Source organism: Chlorocebus sabaeus, chromosome 7 (genome assembly GCF_047675955.1).
Source record: "Chlorocebus sabaeus isolate Y175 chromosome 7, mChlSab1.0.hap1, whole genome shotgun sequence".
In the NCBI taxonomy this organism is placed as follows: domain Eukaryota; kingdom Metazoa; phylum Chordata; class Mammalia; order Primates; family Cercopithecidae; genus Chlorocebus; species Chlorocebus sabaeus.
The window spans coordinates 131,936,853-131,962,240 of NC_132910.1; the positions used below are offsets into that span (position 1 = coordinate 131,936,853).

General features: G+C 37.0%; 1 long non-coding RNA gene across 1 annotated transcript in view; it reads left to right on the forward strand.

The window, feature by feature from the left end:
* The window catches only part of LOC119622305 (uncharacterized), a 1,408,766-nt gene that overhangs the window by 1,240,046 nt on the left and 143,332 nt on the right, over positions 1-25,388 (forward strand). The window lies entirely within an intron of this gene.

Sequence of the window (25,388 nt, forward strand, 5' to 3'; positions counted from 1 at the left end):
ATAAAAGGGACTGTTAGATCATATTGTCCATCCCCTGCCAAGGCAAATTGTTGCTGACAGTATATTATAGCTTTATTCTTTGCAGTAGATTTTTACAGGCTTCCCAAGAGAGGTTTCTGATCTGTCCAGAATAATGAATGGGATGAAATTTTTTTTTTTTTTTTTTTTTTTTTGGCATCTCACCCCAACACAGCTTTTTACGGACGACACTAGTTTGAGGAGTACATTGAAGTCCAGCATCAATTTCTATTAACTTTGTGTGTTATTAGGTACAAAATATAGTCCTGGCTACTGGAAAGAGAGGATTATGAGCATTCTTTCTACTTCGTTTAGCACATTGTTTTTTAATAAGTTGTAATATACTTAACTTGATATGCTTGGAATTTAAGAAGATGTCAATAAACTTGAAGAAACGTTAAAAATGGAAACATTTTAAACTCCTTACATGATTATATTGTTTTGTTTTGGATTATATGTACAAAATACCAGAACAACTAGACTTATGCAGTTCATTAAAATTAAAATTAGTAATAGGTTTCCATAATAAATTTCACTGATGCTCACTCTACTCCTGTCTGTCCTACACAAGACACACACATCTTTATTTTATAGATGAATCAGTGGGGTCCCAGGAAGATTAAGGGGTTTGCTCAGATAGTTACTATCAGTTCCAGCACTCACACCCAGGGCTCCTGACTCCTCCTCCAGTGCTCTATGTAACCCCCTGTTTCTGGTGAGAAAGAGGAGCCAAAACGTTGGAAAATGTATTACGGTTGTTTATCCTAATCACTTGTAATGGTTTTCTTAAATTTGAGCAATTGAACTCTTATCAGAAAATCAATTTTACATCCTTTTCAGCTACATGCAAGCCCAACTTTTTAAAAATGACAAATATCTGCATTCTACTCCCAGTTTCACAACAAAACATAAAAATAGAAAAATGGTAAACAAAAGCTTGACTTGTCACTCGTCATCTATTTTTATTTATGGTGAAATGTGAGTCTCATATTTTTTAATCTGGCTGTCTTTGGCAGGTAAATTAATTATAAAATATGAATCTGGCTCTCCAAATGGTAATATAGAAATTTTAACTATTTCTATGATGTTGGCTTTTTCTTATAATTAAAAACAATTTTGAATCATTTGTGTATTATAGCCTGTGGAGTCTAGGCAGTCTCTGTCTACCATTTTATTTGGGGGAGAAAATTGTGATAATCCAAAGAATAAAAATCCAAATATCTACAAAAATTAGACAAGTTTTAAAATAATTGATGAAATGAGGCAGATGTGTTAGAAAGCACATGGCCAGCCAGGCGCAGTGGCTCACACCTATAATCCCAGCTCTTTGGGAGGCCGACGTACGTGGATCACCTGAGGTTGGGAGTTCAAGACCAGCCTGACCAACATGGAGAAACCCTGTCTCTCCTAAAAATACAAAATTAGCTGAGCATGATGGCAGGCACCTGTAATCCCAGCTACTCAGGAGGCTGAGGCAGGAGAATCGCTTGAATCCAGGAGGCAGAGGTTGTGGTGAGCAGAGATCGCGCCATTGCACTCCAGCCTGGGCAGCAAGAGTGAAACTCCGTCTCAAAAAAAAAAAAAAAAAAAAAAAAAAACACATGGCCCAACTAAGGCATCCAATACGAATTGCTGGTACATGTATTTATATTAATTACTATGGGCCAGGCACTTCTGTGTAGTTTAGAGGAATCAACTCAGCCAATCTCCACAGCAGCCTGAATGAAAAGGTACAAATATCATTCCAATTTTAAGGTCAAGAAAAGTGAGGCATGGGGAAGTTAAGTAACTTGCCTAAAAAACACAGCTCAGAAGGGGTGGAAGCAGGAGGAAACCCACATCCATGTCCTTAGCCACTATACAATAGGGCCTCTGCTCAGTTCCACAGCCACAGGGACATAGGACCTGTCTGGTCACCTTAAATTTTTCGAGAGAAGTCAGAAAGCCAGCTTTTTATATAAACTCTCTTAATTTTAAAATGTGAGTGACTAATTAAGAATATCTTAAAACACAATGTGATTCAACCAGAAAACTTCCACAGGCTAGATTTGGCCATAAACCTCTAATTTATGACGTCTGCTTTGTCCCTAAACATCACGTGACAAAGATTTGCATATTTCCAATGTTAATTTGCCATCTCCAGTGCCCCCTCATGAATTAGATTCTGTTTTCTGCCAGTGAGCACAAACTAGTGAGATGCTCATTGGTCAAAGAGATTTGTAAAAGGCAGGCAGAGCACATCTCAAGAAACCTTCAAGGAATCCCGAGAATGAGAACACAGAACATTCAGACGTCGCAGCAGGCTCCCGTCCAGGACTACCATGGGAGCGCCATTCTCAAGCAGGACACACACTCGTGCTATGATGAAAGGCCTCTTTATTCAGAGAAGCGGAAAAAAAACATTGTCTGGAAATTACCCCAGATTTGAAGCAGACACTTGAAATCAAGGCCAAGACCAAAACACATGTTTCATTCTACTCACAGAGCCAGTTAACAAAGCCGTGATCTGAATGAGACAGAGCCTAGATGGTTAGGGACTTTTCCTTAGTAAATGCTACTTTTGTTTTCTAAATAGACTTTGAGACTAAGGCCATATTTTTAAATTATAAAATCATGGAACTAAATCCTAAATGGATTCCCTTTTACTAAGAAATGGTGTTTCAATGATCTAAGATTCTTTGTGGAGCCTCCAAACACACATGAAGAAATCTGCCTCTAATAATACTTAAAGTGTATTAATTTACCCCAAATCTATCCTGTGGTCAACAAATTTATTTACATACACCAGTAGTTTAATGTCACGATAATACTACTAAAAGGACAGACAGGATTTGTCCGAAGTTATAGAACTACAGAGAGGAAGAACTAGGATTTAAATCTTGCTCTTCTGAGCCCGATGCCACTGATCTAACTACTGATTATACTAAGCTACTTCAAATAGGCAGCATTTCCCTAAATGAAAGCATCGCTAACAGCCATGGACTCGAGCCCGGCAAAAATTGATAATAAGCATTAATTGATTTGAACTAAGAATCTCTGTCATATTTTTCTTCTAATACGGAAGGTAGTAAATGCAACAAGAAGAAAATTTGTGTTTTATGTGAAGTAGAAATATCCGTTATTCTGTGATGACCTAAACAAGGGAAATGAGCGTTAATCTTCTCAGTGGAAACAAAACAAAAGAGCTGACTTTCTTTAGAATATATTGTGTCAGATAGTAAGACGTTTTTTCTTTTTTGAGGTAATGAGTTTGGTTAATCTTACACAGTAGTGTTCCCCAGGTGTAGGACTATTTTGCAATATTTTAAAATGCTACAGTTATTTTATTAATTTAAATTTCACTGAGAAAAATTGAAATTTAACTCATTTAAAAAGTAATAACTTTTGTACACTTTCTTTGCTTTTTTTGTTTGTTTTTAGGTGGAGTCTCACTCTGTTGCCCAGGCTGGAGTGCAGTGGTGCAATCTCAGCTCACTGCAACCTCTGCCTCCTGGGCTCAAGTGATTCTCCTGCCTCAGCTTCCTGAGTAGCTGGGATTATAGGCATGGGCCTATATCCCTAATTTTTGTATTTTTAGTAGAGATGGGGTTTCACCGTGTTGGCCAGGCTTGTCTTGAACTCCTGACCCCAAGTGATCCACCTGCATGACCTCCCAAAGTGCTGGGATTACAGGCATGAGCCACTGCACCCAGCCTTTCTTCGCTTTCTTTATGAAGAATAGTTTTGAATTTTGTTGGTTGAGTTCATTTTGTAAGATGTCAGCAAAGATTAGTAGAATGAATGTACTGGAGTGAAACTTGTTCCCAGTGGTCCCTAGATGCATTTAAGATTGTTCAAGATCTAGGATCACAAATTTTGACATACTCTATTTTCAGAATAAATATTAATTTTATGACTTAATTCTGGTCAGGTGGAAGAGAAGAAGCCAAAAGAAAAAGAAAATTGTTTCTACTATTAATATATAATCTGTTCCCTCTGCTATACTTTGTTTCTCGACAGCAGGGAGTAACTCATCTCTGTATTCTCATTCTCGACTCCTGCCAGTGTGTCTCCAACTACAGTGCTTGGTACTTGATGCATGATGTATGTTTCCAGAAATAAAAGAAGATAGAGAGACAGAGACAGAGAGAGAAAGAATAATTTCCTCATGCTTCACTACAGGTCTAGATAGTGACAGACTGATAGATCCATCAAAATCAACACCACCCCTACAAGAAATGCTTGTCTATTCACAGGTGTTCGATCTACTCCACTCCTTCCCAATCCTCATAACCTCCACTCTTCCCAAAGCCTTTTGAACACACAGGGCTCTCATCCTCTCACCACCCTCCCTTCCCAATAATGCACATTCAGAAAAACAACCAACATCTCTCAATAAACCCGAGTATAAACTTTCTGCATCTTTGTGCTACCCACAGACAAGTTATAACTCATTTCCAGCTCTTGCTAAAGGAAGTACAGATGTTGGTAGAAAAATGGCAGCAGAGTCTTTCCAGGACCTGAAACTCATTCCAGGAGAAAGAGCATGGTGGGAAGAAGTGGATAGAGAGGGTGTGATAGAGATGGGTGGACAGATGAGGAGGAAGAAATTCATATGTGGTAAGATTAAGCAAAGCCGCCTATTGAGAAGTTATATTAAGCTTATATTTCATGAGTGCAAACACTTCTGGCAGGAAGCAAAGCTACTTTCTTCTTCACACCACCCAGCACCCCCATCTCCATTCTATGTCTAGATATTTCTGAGTTCTGGGTCCTTAGGGCACACAAGAGTCATTTTATAAGAAAGAGAGACAGGGAGTAAAATATTTTGGTTTGTAGGTTCTGGGACAGTTCATGTGGATCCCTACAGCCTTCAGAGAGGAAGCTGGGTTACCTTCCCATCATGGTGAGTGACAGTCCCTATGCCCTAAGTGGCAAGGTGAAATTTTTCGTGGGGCAATGAGATGTAGGTTGAGGAGGAAGAGAAGAAAGAAGAAAGGAAGGAAGAGAAAACAAACGCATTCCATGTGTTCACATATTGATTTCTTCATTGTGTTAAATTTCATAATATGTGGCAAAGCTAGGAGAGCTATTATCTTAATTTTATGGAAAACTGAGGCATAGAGGAAGCAAAGAAAAGCGACCTCAGCATTCAGAGCTAGAAAGTGACAGAACTAGAAATGGAATGCAGTTCCTTTAGTATCTACCTCCGGACTAGATTCAACAGAATACACTGTTTATAATATTTTAATTATACGGCAACTAATAAGAGAGAAAAAGTGACAGTGAAAATATAAATGGAAAGCCATCCAGAGGGATCAGTGAACATTCATATATTTAAAAAGTAGTTGGGAGAAGTGGGTACAGAAATATACTTAGAATGAATAAGATCTAGTATTTGATAGCACAACAGGGCGACTACAGTGAACGATAATGTCTCCTGCATTTTAAAATAACTAAAATGGTATAACTGGAATGTTTGTGACACAAAGAAAGGATAAATGCTTGAGGTGACAGATACCCCATTTACCCAGATGTGAATATTATACATGTATGCCTGTAGCAAAATATGTACCCCATAAATATATACAGCTACTGTGTACCCATAAAAATTAAAAAAGAATGTGATCATGCAGAATCACATTCCTAAAATAGAAAGATGTATACACATTACAAAACGTATGTAGATGTATATACATTAAATGCATTTATTTTTAAAGTAAAAAAATAACAAATACAAAATACTGTGATTGCTACTATAAGAAGATATGTATACACATGTAACAAGCCTGCACGTTGTGCACATGTACCCTAGAACTTAAAGTATAATAAAAATTAAAAAAAAAAAAAAGAATAAGAAGAAAATGTTTTCCTCGCCAAAGCTGGATGATATTTCCGTAGTTAACATTCCCTATACCATTTTATTTTAAAACATTTTTTCATTCACAGATATTACAGATACTAGCTTTAAATATCTCTTATATACAGCTTTTATATACGAGTGTACTTTGTAACCAACACGTAATAAAACACGGAATTTGGTTTCAAAAAGATCTCTTTTCCCATCCTAGTTCCCATGTGTATGACCTTAGGCAAATGTCCTTTTCAGCCAATATGGGCTTTTAAAAAAGGTCTTTATGTGATTGTTTGTGGGAATTAAGAGAGATAATGTGATACATAACAGCAAGATCACTGTATATTAAGTTATGCAAACAGAAAACAGTAGTAGAAAACTGAAACAGTATTAGAGCAATTATGGGGCAGAAAAGCCATAATTAATTTTTCTCTGGCACGTTAGAAATATTTTCTTTTCTTTTTCTTTTCTTTTTTTTTTTTTTTTTTTTTTTTTGAGATGGAATCTTGCTCTGTTGTCCAGGCTGGAGTGCAGTGGCACAATCTCAGCTCCCTGCAACCTCTGCCTCCTCCCCAGTTCAAGCAATTCGCATGCCTCAGCCTCTCAAGCAGCTAGGATTACAGATTACAGGTGCCTACCACCACGCCCAGTAATTTTTGTACTTTTAGTAGATGTTGCTCAGGTTGGTGTCGAACTCCTGGCTTCAAGTGATCCACCAGCCTCGGCCTCCCAAAGTGCTGGAATTACAGGCATGAGCCACTATGCCCAGCCAGAAATATTTTCAACATTTGAATTTTAGTAAGGAAGATACATTCCTGCTGTAATCAAAAAATAAAGTTTACTTAAAGGAGATGGTCAGTGACGGGGCAAATTGACATGGTTGTTCCACCAGTAGGATGCGGTGGGAAGTACACAGCACTGTTTCTGTGTTGTTTCAGCCCAAAGTGCATACTTTGAATCTAATCATGGGAAAATATTAGTTAAAATCGACGTGATGAACATTCTACAAAGTGTCTGGCCTGTAACTTTGACAAATTTCAGAGGCATAAAAGTGGAGGAAAAGCTGAGGAGCTGCTCCAGGTGGAAGCGGATTAAGCAGGCATCAGTGGGTGCAATATGTGATCCTGTGTTGAGCCTTTTTGCTGCGACAGGCACCACTGAGGAAGTGAGCGAAAGTTGAGTGGGGTTTCTCCGTGTACTTATACTGTTTTGTTTTTTGTTTGTTTGTTTGTTTTAGTTTTTCTATAAATTTGATGCTGTTTTAAAATGAATTACGTTTTAAACGAGATTATGCTTGTCAAGTACCTGGCGTAGTGAATGGCATGCAATCAGTATTAAATTCATATCACTTCTCTTTTGTTCCCATAGTACAGCAGACAGCACTTCTAGTTAGATGTAACTTACTGAATGTGAATTTTGCTGTTATTTTTAAAATATAATATAAAATCGAGGAAAGCACAAAGACATTAAAAGCCTTATTAGATCATAAATTTCTAGACTTGAAGGATATGGTCCTCTTCATTTCTGTTTCATCCTCTGGGATCATGCATTAAGCAAAGTCCCCTAAGTACTTTTTGAATAATAAACTATTGGCAATTCCTTGCTTCAACAAGTTAAATAGAGATAAAAATATTTTATCCTCTGTCGTCATTTGACACAATATTTGATGGTTTACAAATAAGCTTCTGCTTTCGTTGTCAGAGAAAACTAATCCAGAGTTTAAATATCTGTATTTAAGTATAAAATTTAACTTGAAGCTTTTCTTAAGAAAAATGAAAATGAGAAAAAGGAATTATAATTACTTTGTTGCTGGTCTGGTGAATAACATATTGAATAGCACCCAAATACATTCTACCATAGGCAGGTCTATTTTCTATTAACCATCTTCAAATATTTTTTAGCTAATGTCTACATTTAAATGAAAATGCATGTCTCCCAACCGAAGCCATTTCAGAAAAGGTTTAGGTTTTCTTTTGTGCAGTCTTTTATGATTCAGCTGCTCCAAGAGAAACAGAATGAAATCAATCTCATTTCTTGTATATTTTAACAGCTGATTTCAGAGATTCTCTGCTTTGATTACTTAAAAAAAAGTGGCAGAGTTCTATGATGCTGTCACTGACTGACATACAGATTTAAAGCCTCAGATAAGAATGTGTGGTAATCAGATAAAAAGGCCTGGGCTCTACTAAAAGGTGCTAGTAATTTCCCAACTGAAGGTGAGGCTTGCAGAACCTGCAGAGATAGGGTAGGAGCAATTTGCACCCAAGCCCTCACTCTTAGGAGAAACCCTGTCTCTGTAATCTCCATCCTTCCTCTAACTGCAAAGTAGTCCCAAGAGGTTTCTTTCAGAAAACTTCTCTCAGCCTTTCTTCCCCTTGTTTTGTATGATTGCTGATTCAAACTCCGTGATTCTGTTCTTGATCAAGCACATACTCTGGGCTGAGAAAAAGAATATGAGTTGTCTGTTTTTCTAACGCCTAAATCAGTCCCGTAAGATTAATGTGCTAAATGTTATCTAAGTCATTAGCAAAAATGGAATGTGTCTTTCTAAGGAACTAAATCACTCCAGAAACACAGTGTGACCTTGAGATTTTCCCCTTTTGTCTACTACAGACAGCAATGATTCTCATGTGTCAAAAGAAAAATGGAAATCAGTGATTCAAAGGACACAAAGGGCTTGGCCGAGTTTTCTCCAGTAGAATTCTATTTTGATGCCCAAAGTGGTAAACATTGGGTTTCTCTGGCTGTGAAGATAAAGAAAGCCATCGAAGAGCAATTGGGAAAGCCGTCTAATTTTTCTAGTAGGCAAACTTCATGTAGAAGGATAAAAAATTTGGATTTAATCAGTCCATCAGTGGAATCTACTATCAAAGACAGTTTTAATTCTACAAAGTTTGGCCAACTTGTTTTATGATAAATATGTGATATATTGGAGATTGCCAAGTCTAAATGACCCAATTATTAATCTTTTATGACCCTATGAGGTTATATATAGTTTTTTCTAAGGTCGTTATGATCTTTGTGGAATTTGACAGTTCCACAATAGAATTTTAAGTACTAGACCAACAGAATAAGGAAAAGGTGAAATAGTTAAGGCAAAGTTGCTCTTTATTCATGAATCATTTTCCTTCTGTCGTATGCAGTGAAGTGTACTTTTGAACCCAATTGTGAAGGACTCTAAGGGGTGTGCAGTATACCTCATCAAATAGGAGGTTATCGTTTGGGAAAGCAAAAAGCCATAATGCAAATTTTAAATTAGTATTAGAAAAAGCACCTACAATGGCTTTGATTATCCAGTCAGCTATGAATAGAATATTACTTGTTGGCTTTTATCAGTGTGTTATTTTGTTACTGCATTAAATTATTCATAATGTATAGTAATAAACCTACAGCCTTTGATATTCCAGTGCATCTTTTTGTCTTCTGAAGACTGTGGGGTTTAAAGCAACTATTGATAAAAGAGAAAGGAACAAAATGGTCAGTTCACACCTCAGCAAACCTCCTAACCAGAGCCTAATAGCAATTTATTATGTATCTTTAAAATGCAATTATAGTACCGGAAATTTTTCAAAGAAATGCTTCACTAAAGGGAGACAAACCATGACTTGGCTGAGATTGTGTTTAACCTCATGAATAATAGCACATAAACATGCACAGTGCACACTCAAGCTAAGCACCTAGTTGTCTTTCTCAGTAGTGGAAAAGCACAGACTATAACACACTGAGAAAAGTAATTCAACACCTGTGTCAAACACTATTTGCCTTTAACAGCTCTCCTCCTTCTTTTTGCATGAAACAATCAGTGATAGGGTGGCTCTTCCTAGGGCTGACCATGAATCCAGCGGACAGTCACAAACAGCTCAACAGCACCTGCCTTTGCAAATGGCTCTGGCAAGTGTAAGCCACGGGGTGATTTTCACGTAGTTGTCTTATGGAAAGGATTACTGTCATGAAATGCCCATTCCTACCATGATTGTGCATTGAAAGAGGTTGTGTATTAAAATACAAGGCCTGTATTCGGAACTCTAGGCCGTTCCTGCAAGTGGGAACGTGAGAGCGAAGCATGAAGTACTCGAAGAGGAGGAGAGAAAATAGAAGTGGTTGGTTGAGGCCGACTTATGGAAGGTCTTGGATTCTGTTCTGAAGGTTCTGCACTTTATTATAAATGTGGTAGAAAGCATTAAATCTACAGCATATAATAGAGTGTCTAGATACTAACATACAGGAATGTTGTAAACGTCATTCTTTCTCATGCTTGTGGGTTGACGTTTTCTCTCCACTGCACTTTTGCTGTTGCAATTCTTCTCACCTGGAATTCTCTCTCCTCTCTTCTGTACCCATTGCCAGTAACTATTCCTGATGAACTCAAAATTAACCCCTGTCTGATGCTGCCTGTATCATCGCATTCAAAAGTCCTTATCATGCTTTAATAACCATTTTAAATTGATTTTAGATGTGTGATTTTTTTCACCTTTTAATGTCTCTGAAATCCACATGCACCTTACAATTGATCGTTTCTTAGAATTACTGCCCACCAGGCAGCAGTGGCAAGGTCGTGGTCTGCCAGTGTGTGTGCTGCATGGTCATCACTGCTCTTCTTCTCTTCAGTTGAGTTATGCACCTAGTTAGCACTAAACAAGTTAAGGTTAATCGCCATTTAAAATGACTTGAAAAGATGACGCAGTGCCTCACTACTGAAACACTAGTTACTGTGTATGCAGAAAACACAGAAGCAGAGCAGAGGGCCATGCATTTTATATTAGTGGAGCAAGTATTCGAAGTAACAGACAAGTGCTTTATAGGACCCAGGAAAGCAAAGTACCCACAAGTAGACGATGCCGGGTTGCTTTATTATGGAGGTGTTTACAAAAGGATTGCTTTCACCTGCCAGGCTGTGCAGCTCATGCCAGGGGCATGGCCAAATCCCTGAGAATGAATGAAAGAAATTTCAAAGCAACAAGGAGCTGCTAGGACCCATTCAGCATTTGTACCACTAGCATTGGGGTAGGCTGTTAAATTGTATGGGTATTTTTTTCTCTCAAAATGGCACATACAATATGTGTCCTTCATCATAAGTCATACAATTATATACATTTGATGAGATGTAATAATTTCTTTGCAGCATGTATAGTGCTTTTTATTTCCTTCCATCTTTTTTTCTTCCTTGTAGATTTGTCGTCATTATAACCAGATGGTAGGCAAACTGAAGGCAGGGTTCTTTTCTGCTTGCTTTTTGGTTTTTTGTTTGTTTTTGACAGAGTCTCGCTCTGCCTCCCAGTCTGGAATGCAGTGGTGCGATCTCTGCTCACTGCAACCTTCGCCTCCCAGATTCAAGCAATTCTCCTGCCTTAGCCTCCCGAGTAGCTGGGATTACATGCATGTGCCACCACGCCCAGCTAATTTTTGTATTTTTAGTAGAGGCGGAGTTTCACTATGTTGGCCAGGCTGGTCTCGAACTCCTGACCTCAGGTGATCCACCTGTCTCAGTCTCTTAAAGTACTGGGATTATAGGTGTGAGCCACTGCACCCTGCTCTCCTTGCTTTTTGTGTAATTCTCTGCAATTGCCCAGTACCTTACACATAGCAATTTTTCACATGTTACAAAAATAATGGGAATCACTGTGTTCTACTTGTACATTTTCCACAAGGAGAAAAAGCAGTTAACAGAAGAGATGCTAAAAGAAAGCTTCAATAAGGTCTAACCCACTGAACTCACATCATTTATATTTGGCAGTGTGGTCCACTAGAAAGAACAGCAACTTTGAGATCGACCCAAGCTCATGTGTAGGAACCATTACTGATTAAATATATCAATATCCTGATGAGGCAAAGTCATTAACCTGTCTATGCCAGGCTTCCCCACTACAAAACAGATATATAAGTACTAATTTACAGCAATCTGTACCTGGGAAAACATGTTTAACACCACGTATGATTCATAGTCATGCTCTACAAGTGTCCATTTCCTTTCTGTCTTCCTCCTTCCCCCTTGATGGCTCACCCAGGAGAATAAGCCGGGAGTCGTTTATTTGAATTAGTACTTGTGTGCTAAGGCGAGTTCTGCCATAACATTTTTAAATCCTGCTATAACAAGAATTACCTGTGAAGTTTTGTTTGTTTGTTTAATAGAGATACTTGTTTCCCACTTTGGAGACTGCAATTTATAGTCTGGGATGGTGGCCAGGAATCTGTATTTTTAAATAGCTCCCGGATCAGGTGATTGCGACACACATGGGATTGAGAATTACTGTGCTAATAATACTAGTTATTACTATCATTCGTTCTAATTTAAAGGTTATATTGACATCTATTTGGGGAACAGGAGGGTTGAAAAAAACAAACCAACAATGTAGAAAATCATGGAAAAGTGCCTCTTCTACAATACTTTCTAGATTAATTTCTTGAGGTTGGAAAAAATCATGATTTTTAGTATCTTCTGTTCCCTTCAGAGTCATAGGGTACTTAGTGATAATTTTTTGAAGTTGCATGCTAAAATGCAGTCTCTTGATTCACACTAAAATTAATGGTTACTGCTTAGTCTTTAAATATTTAAGATAAAATCTGCTCAGACAAATCCTGATCCTATCCTTCATATAACTTCTGGCTACTATAGACTGTTATTATCTCTTCCAAACACCATGGGAGTGTTATAATCATTAATGCAGACACAGACATCTTAGATTACTCAAATGGACATACGGAAGAGGGTTAATAAAGAAAATGGTGCAGTAATCATTTAAAGCAGTCTTTGTTTGATTTTCCAGAATATCATCATCATTAGATGCATCTTGATGCCAAAACACACACATACAGACACACCAGCTAAAAATACAAATCGCCATTACTTGTAAGTTTCCCTGACCCAATAACCGTAAGTATTGTATAAACACGTAAGCAAGAAAGACGAAATGTCACTGACTGAGTGCCTGTTTAGTGCCAAGCAACACACCAGGAAACTTAGGCACACTGTGTCCTATCCATACAAAACATTTGGAAGGTAGGAATGATTTATACTTTACCCAAACAAAAAACAGGCAAAAATCAAACCAAAATAAAACCAAACTCAGGCTCTGCAAAGCTAACTGATTTGCCCAAGATATGAATAGTAACACCCAGAAGGTGGTCAGGCTCCTAAAGTTAATGTTCTTTTTACATCAATGCCAAACACAAATCTAAGCCAACAACAATAAAAGACTGGGTTCTGCCTGAAGCCCAGGGAATTTTAAATCATTGAAGAGACCCCTCCCCACCAAAATAAATGTTGTTGCTCAGCAGTGTGTACTCCTGAGATTGTGGCCTTAAATAAAAACAGAGTGGAGTTTGTGTGTCAGATGTTCTGGGAAGACCTTGGTGCTCCCCCAAATCCTCCTGTACCTACTTGCAGGATAAAAAAGAGCCTCTCCTGATACTTGGGATTTCTCCATCAGAACTTTACCCAGTAGCTTAAAGCTCCATGCCTATTCAGATTCTCTTCCCCCTGGGAGGTGTAACACTTTAAACTGTCTTCAGTCATTCACATTTTAGTTTTGACCTGGGGATTACAAAAGAGGAAAGGAGGGCACTAGTATCTGACTGGGGAGAGAGAATCTCCCAGAATAGAGCAGCTTCCCTGACAACCCTCACCCAAGAACCGACATAGCCTAGAGCTGGCCTCGCGCACAGCACCCTACAAGGTGGAATATGTTATAGAATTTAGATTAGACACAATCTTCTTGTCCCAGATTCAGGAACTACCCCCCAAGAAGCCTGAAGCCTCATCAAATCTGGGCTAAACTATATATTTATTTCACTTATACATTCTGCATGTATGTAATGGCTCTCCCCTAAGTCATTACTTCTAGGGAAAGTGTTTTAAATTTTTTTCCCTTTATCCTGTTAGAAATAATCTTTTACAGAGAAAAACTTCTGTAAGTCCCTATATCTCAACAGCACACTTTTAACACTAACAGCTGGGGTTCAGTGCATCAGCTCTGTATCTTCTACCTGTTCACTTGACCCACTCACAGATTTGAATGAACTGCTTGTCACTGGGGAGGAACCACAGGAAGTTGTTACGGTGGTCATACTTTAGGAGAGAGAATTAGGGCTGAGGCTTTTCCTCATGGAGAAAGCTGTGGGGGGCAGATTAGGTAGCTGCATAGTCTCTGGGATGTTGTGCCTGCTTTGCTTTACTCTGGCAAAACAGAGAGCCACCTACGAAATGTTTCCAAGAAGGGATGAAGGGTGCCACGGAGTTTCTGAAGGAAGAAATGCAGGTAATTTGATGTTATCTGGCTAGTGGCTGCCAGCTGTCTTAATCTTATAGTGGACGTTAGCAATAATATTTAGTGAAAGACTCTTTTTTGGAAAGTAGGGATTGACATTTAATCCATCAGTCTGTGTCTTATCTGTGTAACTATAGTATGAATCTAAAAGAGATATCATACATGTAACAGTGAGAATACATGGAATTCTGTTTTTTTTTTTTAATTCAGAAATCAATGGACTTGCATTAAAAACATATTCTTATAAAGGAGAAATAAAAATATGTTGTTTCCAATGTTTTTGCGTAATCGCAATGACATCTTAGACACATTGGAAAGGACAGCTGCTTAGTATGTTTTCAGAATATTTGGAAAAATACATCCAATGGCAGGAGAATTGTTAGGTAAACTTTTGTGTATTTATTGGATAGTCTTTAACCGTAATCAGCCACTGATGCTTGTGAAGGCTATATAGTAACAAGGAAACATGTTCTTGTTAAAAGATGAAAAAGCAGAACTAACAGTAAACATCTACATTTGTGTCAAGTATTAAAAATCTAAATGTATTATTTAATGGAAAACATTAAATCATATAGATCTATCTGTTAACTTGATCAAATATCATATTTATTTTGAATTATTTGAATATAATTGATCTTATTTTTACCCAAGATAATATATTTCTCAGTAGAGACTGGATAGAGGGCTAATTTAAAAGAGAAAGCTACTAGTTAATTTCTGCATTTCTCTGTGTTATCCAAGAATGAGTTGCATCTAATTTTGAATGGTGTGTATTGTGTTAGGCGTTTAGAAGTTTTTTCCTGCCACTTGATACAGCAGGCAAAAGCAGTTCATTAGGTAATCATCATCCAGAAATTTAAAGGTGAGTTCTGAAGAGACTATTTCTTGCTTTTGCTTTTATTTTTTGGTTTACTGCTTGTTTCTTTTGATTTTCATTTATTTTGACTCTGAATTGTGAAATTTGTTCACCCTGCTCTAAGATATCTCCTACATATGAAAAAATAGAGTTTCAAGAAGGTACAGCTACAAGTTTAGTCTGACGACAAGACTTGTCACTGTTCTCTGTTGGTTTGACTGAATGCTAGCTTTGTTCCGTCTGGCCTTTGGGCACTTCTCCCTCAGGAACGGGTGACACAGGCCTCGGATGGAACTCCAGGCCTCTACCTGATTCACTTTTTCTGAGTATGGAGAAAACACAAACAGATCACATCATTTATCAGAGACACCTAGTAGTTTTCAAAATACAGATGAAATCTTCAACGTGAATCATTCGTGTTTAAAAAAAAATAGGTAAGAGAAAAAAATGCACAAAGAGTGAAGTACTTTTCAGTTATTAAAGAGTTTAGTTGCTACACTGCTCCTTGGTAGCTGAGTGACTGATGATTTAATTTCTGAACTTCGGTTTTCCTTATGTCTCTTTTCCACTATGGGTTTCAAATAAGGCAACATTTTTTTGAAAACTAAAAATACCTGACACACCTAAGTAAAACGAAGTCAGGGTGTGCTGGTCCTTGAAATGGGGGAGACAGCCAGGAGGAAGAAGAAACAACCAGTAGAAAAATAGAAGGAAAATGATGCCAAACATAATTAAATATTAGCCTTTTTTAAAGGTTTCACTATTTAACCATTACTAATGATCTGCTCTGTTTTCATATGCTGTGATCTTAAAACATATAAGATAAACTTGAATGTATCTTTAGTCCAAGGAAGAAAAATTAATTAGCTGCTCAAGTATATAAGTTAGCAAGTAGAACTATAAAGTTCTGTACTAAAGTAAGAAAGATGATTTCAATGCTGTTCTCTAAGAACTTATAAATGAGTAAGAAATATAAAACAAACTAGATTAAGGGATATATGGCAACATAGGACAAATAGAAATTTAGGAGAAATTCTGTGTGTGTGTGTGTGTATGTGTGTGTGTCTGTGTGTGTGTGTGTATGTATATGTTAGGGGTGAAAGGAACTTTTCTTCCACCCCCTGAGGGTTCAAACATTTGAGCCTATAAAACAAACTGACAATAGACAGATTAACAGGAGAAAAGGCATACAAATTTGTTAAAATGCAAGCACATGGGCATCACACAAAGTATGAGACTCAAAAAAGGGCCAGGTGGTTGACGCTTAAATCCTCTCTCTTCATAAGGAATAGGGATGTTGAGGGTGTAGGCACTTTTAGAGGAAGAGTAAATGAGTTGTAGAGGAGGTGAATGGGCCAGAAAAACAGACAGTGTGCCCTGGGACCAAGTTCCTCTGGCTCTGAGGTGTGGTGTCTACTCTAGTCTGCCTTCCTGCACTGTGTATCAACCTCCTTCTGTTGATGAGATATCTTGAGAAGCAACTCACAACCATTGAACCTCTCCTGGGGGATGTAGCTTTTAGGCAAATAGGAGAACTTTAGAGAAAGCTCTTCTTCGCATTTGCAGCTCTGCAGGTGTTCTCAGTTTTAATTCCAAATGGCGTATTTTAGGGTATCATTTTCTGAACCTCAATAATATATAATCTATATTCAATTATTATTTACTATCATACATTGAACATATTGCATGCATTTGTATATTTTTATATGTTCTAGGGAAAAAATATAAAAGTGGGCAAAGATATAGGAGAGAAATGGGTATGAGTGAAGAAAGACTGAAAAAATCGGAAGCCAAAGTTGCAGCCCAGATTCTTGGTTTATTTTAGTGCCAAATTAGAGATATTTGCGACTTTTTCATTTGGACTTTACAAACTGCTGCTAGTACTAAAACCACCACCACCACCACCACCACCACTACTACTACTGCAGACTAGAAAATGATTACTATGTGCTGGACTCTTTGCTAATCATTGCTCCCCATTGTCTCATTTAAGACTGATAACCCCATCTACAGGTGAGCATCTTAACGTGTCATTAACAACCAGCCAGGAAAGCGTAGAACAGAGATGTAAATTCACACCTGGTTGACTCCAAAATCCTTACTCTTAACCTCCAACAATTCTGTCACCTTTCAAGTTAAAAGCATTTTACAAAGAAAAGATTAAACACCTAAGTTTGTAAAATATCATATTTCCATTTCACGTGCAGAAGTTAGGTTTAGATAATCATGGTAGAAAAGAACATCCTGCCTCGATTTTTCATATGTAGACCAATTTTGACTTTAAACTCAAAAGTGAGTGCAGGGATATTGTCGTGTCTTTTGTATCTCTGTGCTTTTTTGGCCTGAATAAAGGTGACTTGCATTCAGTAAATTATTTTAAAATATTTAAATAAATATATTAATTTCACATATTTCTTTGCTTTTACTTTCATCATATTGTCATATAAAATTTAATATTTTAAAGATAATATTGGTATATTTTTGAATTGGTAAGTTTTTGCTTTCTGGTGCAATCCTCAAGCTTGCCATTTTGAGACAGAAATATAAAAATGGGGACATTTTGATGTTTTTCTTACAATGTAGAGTCAAGAACATTGGTTTGAGATTAGCACACCTAAATTTCAGTTCCCATTCTTAAGGTTGCTGATGATGGATCCTAAAGCAGAGCACTGAAGGTCTTTGAGCTTGGGTTTTCTCATTTATAATTGGTAGAATCTTTGATTTGCATTTCCCCGATCATTAGTGATACTGAGCATTTTTCCATATGTTTATTGGTCATTTGTATATCTTATTTTGAGAATTGTTTATTCATGTCCTTAGTCCACTTTTTGGTGGGATTGTTTTTTCTTGCTAATTTGTTTAAGTTTGTTGTAGATTCTGTATATTAGTCCTTGTCAGATGTATAGATTGTGAAAATTTTTCGTGTCCTTAGTCCACTTTTTGGTGGGATTGTTTTTTCTTGCTAATTTGTTTGAGTTTGTTGTAGATTCTGTATATTAGTCCTTGTCAGATGTATAGATTGTGAAAATTTTCTCCCACTCTGTGGGTCGTCAGTTTACTCTGCTGACTGTTCCTTTTGCCATGCAAAAGCACTTTGGTTTACTTAAGTCCCAGCTATTTATCTTTATTTTTATTGCATTTGCTTTTGGGTTCTTGGCCATGAAATCTGTGCCTAAGCCAATGTTTAAAACGGTTTTCCAATGTAATCTTCTAGAATTTTTTTAGTTTCAGGTCTTAGATTTAAGTCCTTGATCCATCTTGAGTTGATTTTTTAATAAGGTGCGAGATGAGGATCCAGTTTCATTCTCCTACATGTGGCTTGCCAATTATCCCAGCACCATTTGTTGAATAGGGTGTCCTTTCCCCACTTGATGTTTTAATTTGCTTTGTCGAAGATCAGTTGGCTGTAAGTATTTGGTTTTATTTTTGGGTTCTCTATTCTGTTCCATTGGCCTGTGTGCCTATTTTTATACCAATACCAGGCTGTTTTTGTGACTATGGCTTTATAGTATAGTTTGAAATCAGGTAATGTGATGCCTTCAGATGTGTGCTTTTTGCTTAGTCTTGCTTTGGCTACATAGGCTCTTTTTTGGTTCCATATTAATTTTAGGATTTTTTTTATAGTTTCTGTGAAGAATGATGGTGGTATGTCAATGAGAATTGTGTTAATTTGTAGATTGTTTTTGGGAGTATGGTTATTTTCACAATATTGATTCTACCTACCCATGCGCATGGGATGTGTTTCCATTTGTTTGTGTTGTCTATGATTTCTTTCAGCAGTGTTTTGTAGTTTCCCTTGTAGAGGTCTTTCAATTCCTTGGTTAGGTACATTCTTAAGTATTTCATTTATTTATTTATTAGCAGCTATTGTGAAAGGGATTGAGTTATTGATTTGATTATCAGCTTGGTGCTCTTGGTATATAGAAGAGCTACTGATTTGTGTACATTAATGTTTTATCCAGAAACTTTGCTGAATTATTTTATCAGTTCTAGGAGCTTTCTGGAGGAGTTTTTAAGGTTTTCTCTGAATACAGTCATATCGTCAGCAAACAACAAGAGTTTGGCTTCCTCTTTACTGATTTGGATTCTTTTTATTTCTTTCTCTTGTCTGATTGCTCTGGCTTGGACTTCCAGTACTACGTTGAAGAGAAGTGGTGAGAGTGGGCATCCTTACCTTGTTCCAGGTGTCGGAGGGAATGCTTTCAACTTTTCCCCATTCAGTATGATGTTGGCTGTGGGTTTGTCATAGATGACTTTTATTAGATTGAAGTATGCCCTTGTATGCCGATTTTGCTGAGAGTTTTAATCCTAAAGGATGATATCACCTTATTCCTGCAAAAATGGCTGTAATGAAAAATTAAAAAATAATAGATACTGGCGTGGATGTGGTGAACAGGGAACACTTCTACACTGCTGGTGGGAATGTACACTAGTACAACCACTGCGGAAAACAGTATGGATATTCTTCAAAAAACTAAAACTAAAACTACCATTTGATCCAGCAATCTGATTTCTGGGTATCTACCTAGAGGAAAAGAAGTCATTATGCAAAAAAGATACTTGCACATGCATGTTTATAGCAGCACAATTTGCAATTGCAAAATTGTGAAACCACCCAAAATGCCCATCAATCAACGAGTGGATAAAAACTGTAATATAAATATATACGATGGAATACTACTTAGCCATAACAAGGAATTAATTAATGGCATTCGCAGTGACCTGAATGAGATTGGAGACTACTATTCTAAGTGAAGTAACTTGGGAATGGAAAACCAAACATTGTATGTTCTCACTCATAAGTGGGAGCGAAGCTATGGGGATGCAAAGACATAAGAATGACACAATGGACTTTGAGGACTTAATGGAAAAGAGTGGGAAGGGGGTAAGGGATAAAATACTACAAATTTGTTGCAGTGTATACTGCTCAGGTGATGGATGCATCAAAATCTCACAAATCACCACTAAAGAACTTACTCATGTAACAAAACACCACCTGTTCCCCAATAACCTATGGAAATAAAAAACTTAAAAAAAATGGTAGAACCTTACAATGCAGGCTTCCTCACTGAAAGCTCTGTAAACTGCTTGGCCCACAGCATGTATCCAATATACAGCAGTTAACTTTTCTTTCCTGCTCTCTCCCTCCTTTTACCTCAAAGACTTTTTAAATAATTAAAAGAAAGATCATTCTAATTTTTAAAAAAATTGGAAATATAATCTAGTTAACAATTTATCACAAAAACTTTAAAATAATTTATTTTTACTCTATTAATTTTTCCATTAGGCTACAACTTGTCAATACAGCAAAGTTTCCTATTTCTCCTGATGACAGACATATTTAATCCTTTTAGTATAATGTGCTACAATTAGGTTCATAAAACTTTGAGTTTTAAAATGATTGATATACCTCCTAAAATGACCTCCTGCCCATGTTCCTTGCCAAAAAATTGATTAAATTCACATATTACATTTTTTCTAACCCTTTAAAGTAATAGGAATCATAAAATAATAATTTATAAAGAAAACCTGTAGGTCTAATTCTCTTTTTTTAAACTAGATTATATTCTAAATATTTATTAGGCAATTTCCTGGGGTTAAAAAACATACAGAGAAACTTCAATTTTTAGAGTATCAAAAATCATCTGCTTCAATCTTAAATTGGTACAGTCAAATTTAAAAATAATTACAGCATTAAACAATATTCCTTTTCCAGACTCTTCCCTCTGTCATAACACAGGAATTTTGGCTTCCATCTACCCAATCCTTATGGTAATTTTAAGTTGTCAGCATGTTAAACTATTAAGTTGAAACAATAATTCTTTATTTTTTTAAACTAATATTCTGTCTAAATTGCTTCAGAGCTTCAAACTCAACATGTTTAAAAGAAACCTCTCAGTCATTCAATACTTAGTTGCCTAAGTAATTATCCTTCTAGGCAGAAAAGTAATTGGTCTCAGAAGCTGCTTTTGTTCCTTTCTTTGCACTGGCTGCCAGAAAGCTCAGAACCAAATGTGCGGTTAATATATATGACCTAGAGTATGCATGTTGTTTATCAACCTCACTCCAAGCTTCCTGCTATTTTTCCCATACTTATATTCTAATTTGCTTACTCATCTTGCTTTGCAAATTTTATAATTATATTCTATATTTATATGTCACATTAAATTGCTTAATTTTTTAAGTTGGGTATAAATACACTAAAAAATAAATCAATTCCACTAAAGTTGACACTCTCCCTGCATTGTCCAGCTCAGTGCCTCTAAAGATATGATCCCCTTGTTATCCTTGACCTTACCTTTTCTTCATTCTCATATTCAATGGTTGATAAAATCCTGGAGTTTCTAACACTTTCCTCTCTCTAAAAACCTTCTTTTCTCTTTAATGGTACCATCATTGTCTTAGTTTGGAAATTCAATTGCTTTTGCCTTGGTCTCTCAGATATTGTCTCATCGCTTCCAAACATCTTTTATACTGTTGCCAAAAATGGCCTTTGAAAAACACGCAAGTCTGACTACACATGCCACAGTTAAAATCACAATAAAGTAACATAGTCACAAATAGGGTATACTGCTTGGATTTTATTTTTGTTGAATCTATGACTGGTGTGTACAATCATCCACGTGTTATCTTACAAATGGGTATTTGTAAGAAAAACTATTAGACTTGCTTTTGTAAAAGCTAACATGCACAAGACAGGATTTTATTAGCCTGCTGCAATAAGGAGAACATTTATTCGGAGAATCTCAAAAAAAAGGGGTGGGGGGAGGGGCTGGAAGGGAAAAGGGCTGAAGTTTTGTAGAGGCAGATAGACAAGAGAATCATCCAGAGTCGTAATAGAGTCATGGAGAAGGATGGAGATGCCTTTCATGGAAGCCATTGAGGAAGGGCGAGGTGGGAATATGCTAGACCAGAGCGTGCCCTGACAGCCATTTCTGGGAACACAAAGGCGTGGAGTTATTTTGGGAAGGGAAGGAAAGACAGGGAGATATCATAACCATCATGTTTTCCAGGAACACAGGGTTCATGGAAAATTTGATATTGTCATTATTCATCCATCTTGTGAAATTGAATGTCCTCACATTTCTATTAAAACTGCACACAAATGAAAACAGAAAGAAATGCCAATTTCCAAAATATCCCCTGTTGTTCCCCTCGCACAGCCTTATATAAGTGGCACATTTTCATCTTAAGGGGAAGGCCAAACATACAGAGATATCTAAAAGATCACTTTCATAATCTCCAGTGATGGGAAGAAGAGGGAATGGTCCTGGGAAGAAGAGGGAGTGGTCCCAGGAAGTTGATTTACTCAAGGGATATTCTCTACCCCCAACGCCAGGTGACGCTGATGGAAATGGCTAGCAGGCCACAGTTTGAGAAACCCTGGCCCAGAATATCATCTATCTTAGCCTTTGCTGTAGTTGAAATTTTCCTTTTACGTCTCACTAAATAACCATGAGCACTACCAAGCCCTGTAATTCAGGCAAGAAGAATGAATTCCCTGCTGATGATGGAGCTATTGTTTCAGATCATACCATTGATTAGCGATCAGGAGTCATTTAGGAAGCCCCTGGTTTCCAAGAGTAGCTTGAACTCTCATTTCATAGATGTGAAATCATCCTGGATTCCTTCTTCTTAATGGCATGTTGGTAGTGCAGTTACAGCTCACTAGAGAGCAGGCTTGCCTCAGCTGTTCCTGCTTCAGCCAGGTGGTCAGAGGAAAAACGAATTTGCTTACCTGGGAAAACAGGTTGCCTATAAATCAAAAGAGGTCAAGTTATGTCCACCAGATGGAGGTTTTAAAATCTTAATGTGTAAGTTAAGATATAATGGATTACTGGAGGTGAAATTCTAGTAAGGTAGAATCATTTTGTTGCCTTCTGGGATCGAGGGGGAGAGAAAGGTTACTGTTACAGTGAACAAGAATGAAGTCAGATTTTCATCTGAGGTGACCTAATTACCAAGGATGTGATTCTGACTCATTAATTTTCAAAGTCATATCTAATTATTGGTATGGCTTACTGAGGCTCGAAAATGTGTTTTCTCTTCTAAGTGTATAGTATCTTTTCCATAAATACTGGATTTAGGCATGTTATAAATATTGTGGTTTAAGAGGACTCTAAACAATCAATAAATCTCTCTCTCTTTTTCTCTCTCTCTCTGTCTCTGTGTCTCTCTGTCTCTGTCTCTCTCTCCTTTCTGTCTCTTTCTTGTCTGCTATTTCTTTAGCCCTGGAAATGTAAAATGAAGGGTTACAGAAAACAAGAAGAATCCGTCAGTTTTCTCTTTTGGGGCAATTAAAAATTGATATATTATTTAACATAAAGCTTTGGTGGTAACTGTGGATTTTTCTTATCCATATTACCTCACTAGAGTTAACTGTAGGAACGCATTAGGCCATGAATGACTTTTTACTCTGAAAGAGTAAAGTCACAAGGGAAGCAGAAATAATCCATGAGTGACAAAGGATATTGTCAAAAATGCTTATTTATTCCAGTATATGAATATGGTATGTGTACAAAATAAATCATTTTAAATTATTGTAAAGGTTTATTCCAGCTGGGAATTATGAATATCTTCTTCCCTCACTTGACCTTTTTTGTCTTGAAATTTCAATGGTATACTTGTTCCTCACCACCCTTTTTGGAAAAGTGTAAACATTTACATAATAACACTTGTCTCCTGACATACTGGAGATGTTTTCCTTTCGATTCTCTGTTGTTAACTGATGAGCTTGGCATCTTGCTACACTGAGATGTCCAGCAGAGAACATAACTTTTTCGTAGAGGAGAGGACATTTGAGTAAGTGCATCTTTCAAGACAGAGATTCCTCATAGGTCCCTTCACATACATTCTTCTTTCCCTAGCTTAACTCCTTAGCTACCTTTAAAATATCACACATTTACATTTCAGATCTTTGTTGAGATGTTTTTCTTTTGACTTACAACTTTAAAGTTCTTCCACATGAAATGAAGAGTCTATTTTAAAAGATTTAAATTTTTGAAACATCTTAAATCATTTGATAGATACTATTACCCTTAATGGGAAGGAAAGAAATAATACACACCTTTAATTTTCTTTTTTTTTTTTTTTTTTTTTTTTTTTTTTTTTTTTTTTTTTTTTTTTTTTATTTTTATTTTTTATTTTTTTTTTTTTTTTTAATTTATTTATTATTATTAAACTTCAAGTTGTAGGGTACATGTGCACAATGTGCAGGTTTGCTACATATGTATACTTGTGCCATGTTGGTGTGCTGCACCCATCAACTCGTCATTTACATCAGGTATAACTCCCAAAGCAATCCCTCCCCCCTCCCCCCTCCCCATGATAGGCCCCGGTGTGTGATGTTCCCCTTCCCGAGTCCAAGTGATCTTATTGTTCAGTTCCCACCTACGAGTGAGAACATGCGGTGTTTGGTTTTCTGTTCTTGTGATAGTTTGCTAAGAATGATGGTTTCCAGCTGCATCCATGTCCCTACAAAGGACACAAACTCATCCTTTTTTATGGCTGCATAGTATTCCATGGTGTATATGTGCCACATTTTCTTAATCCAATCTGTCACGGATGGACATTTGGGTTGATTCCAAGTCTTTGCTATTGTGAATAGTGCTGCAATAAACATACGTGTGCATGTGTCCTTATAGCAGCATAATTTATAATCCTTTGGGTATATACCCAGTAATGGGATGGCTGGGTCATATGGTACATCTAGTTCTAGATCCTTGAGGAATCGCCATACTGTTTTCCATAATGGTTGAACTAGTTTACACTCCCACCAACAGTGTAAAAGTGTTCCTATTTCTCCACATCCTCTCCAGCACCTGTTGTTTCCTGACTTTTGAATGATCGCCATTCTAACTGGTGTGAGATGGTATCTCATTGTGGTTTTGATTTGCATTTCTCTGATGGCCAGTGATGATGAGCATTTTTTCATGTGTCTGTTGGCTGTATGAATGTCTTCTTTTGAGAAATGTCTGTTCATATCCTTTGCCCACTTTTGGATGGGGTTGTTTGTTTTTTTCTTGTAAATTTGTTTGAGTTCTTTGTAGGTTCTGGATATTAGCCCTTTGTCAGATGAGTAGATTGCAAAAATTTTCTCCCATTCTGTAGGTTGCCTGCTCACTCTGATGGTAGTTTCTTTTGCTGTGCAGAAGCTCTTTAGTTTGATGAGATCCCATTTGTCAATTTTGGCTTTTGTTGCCGTTGCTTTTGGTGTTTTAGACATGAAGTCTTTGCCCATGCCTATGTCCTGAATGGTACTACCTAGGTTTTCCTCTAGGATTTTTATGGTATTAGGTCTAACATTTAAGTCTCTAATCCATCTTGAATTAATTTTCGTATAAGGAGTAAGGAAAGGATCCAGTTTCAGCTTTCTACTTATGGCTAGCCAGTTTTCCCAGCACCATTTATTAAATAG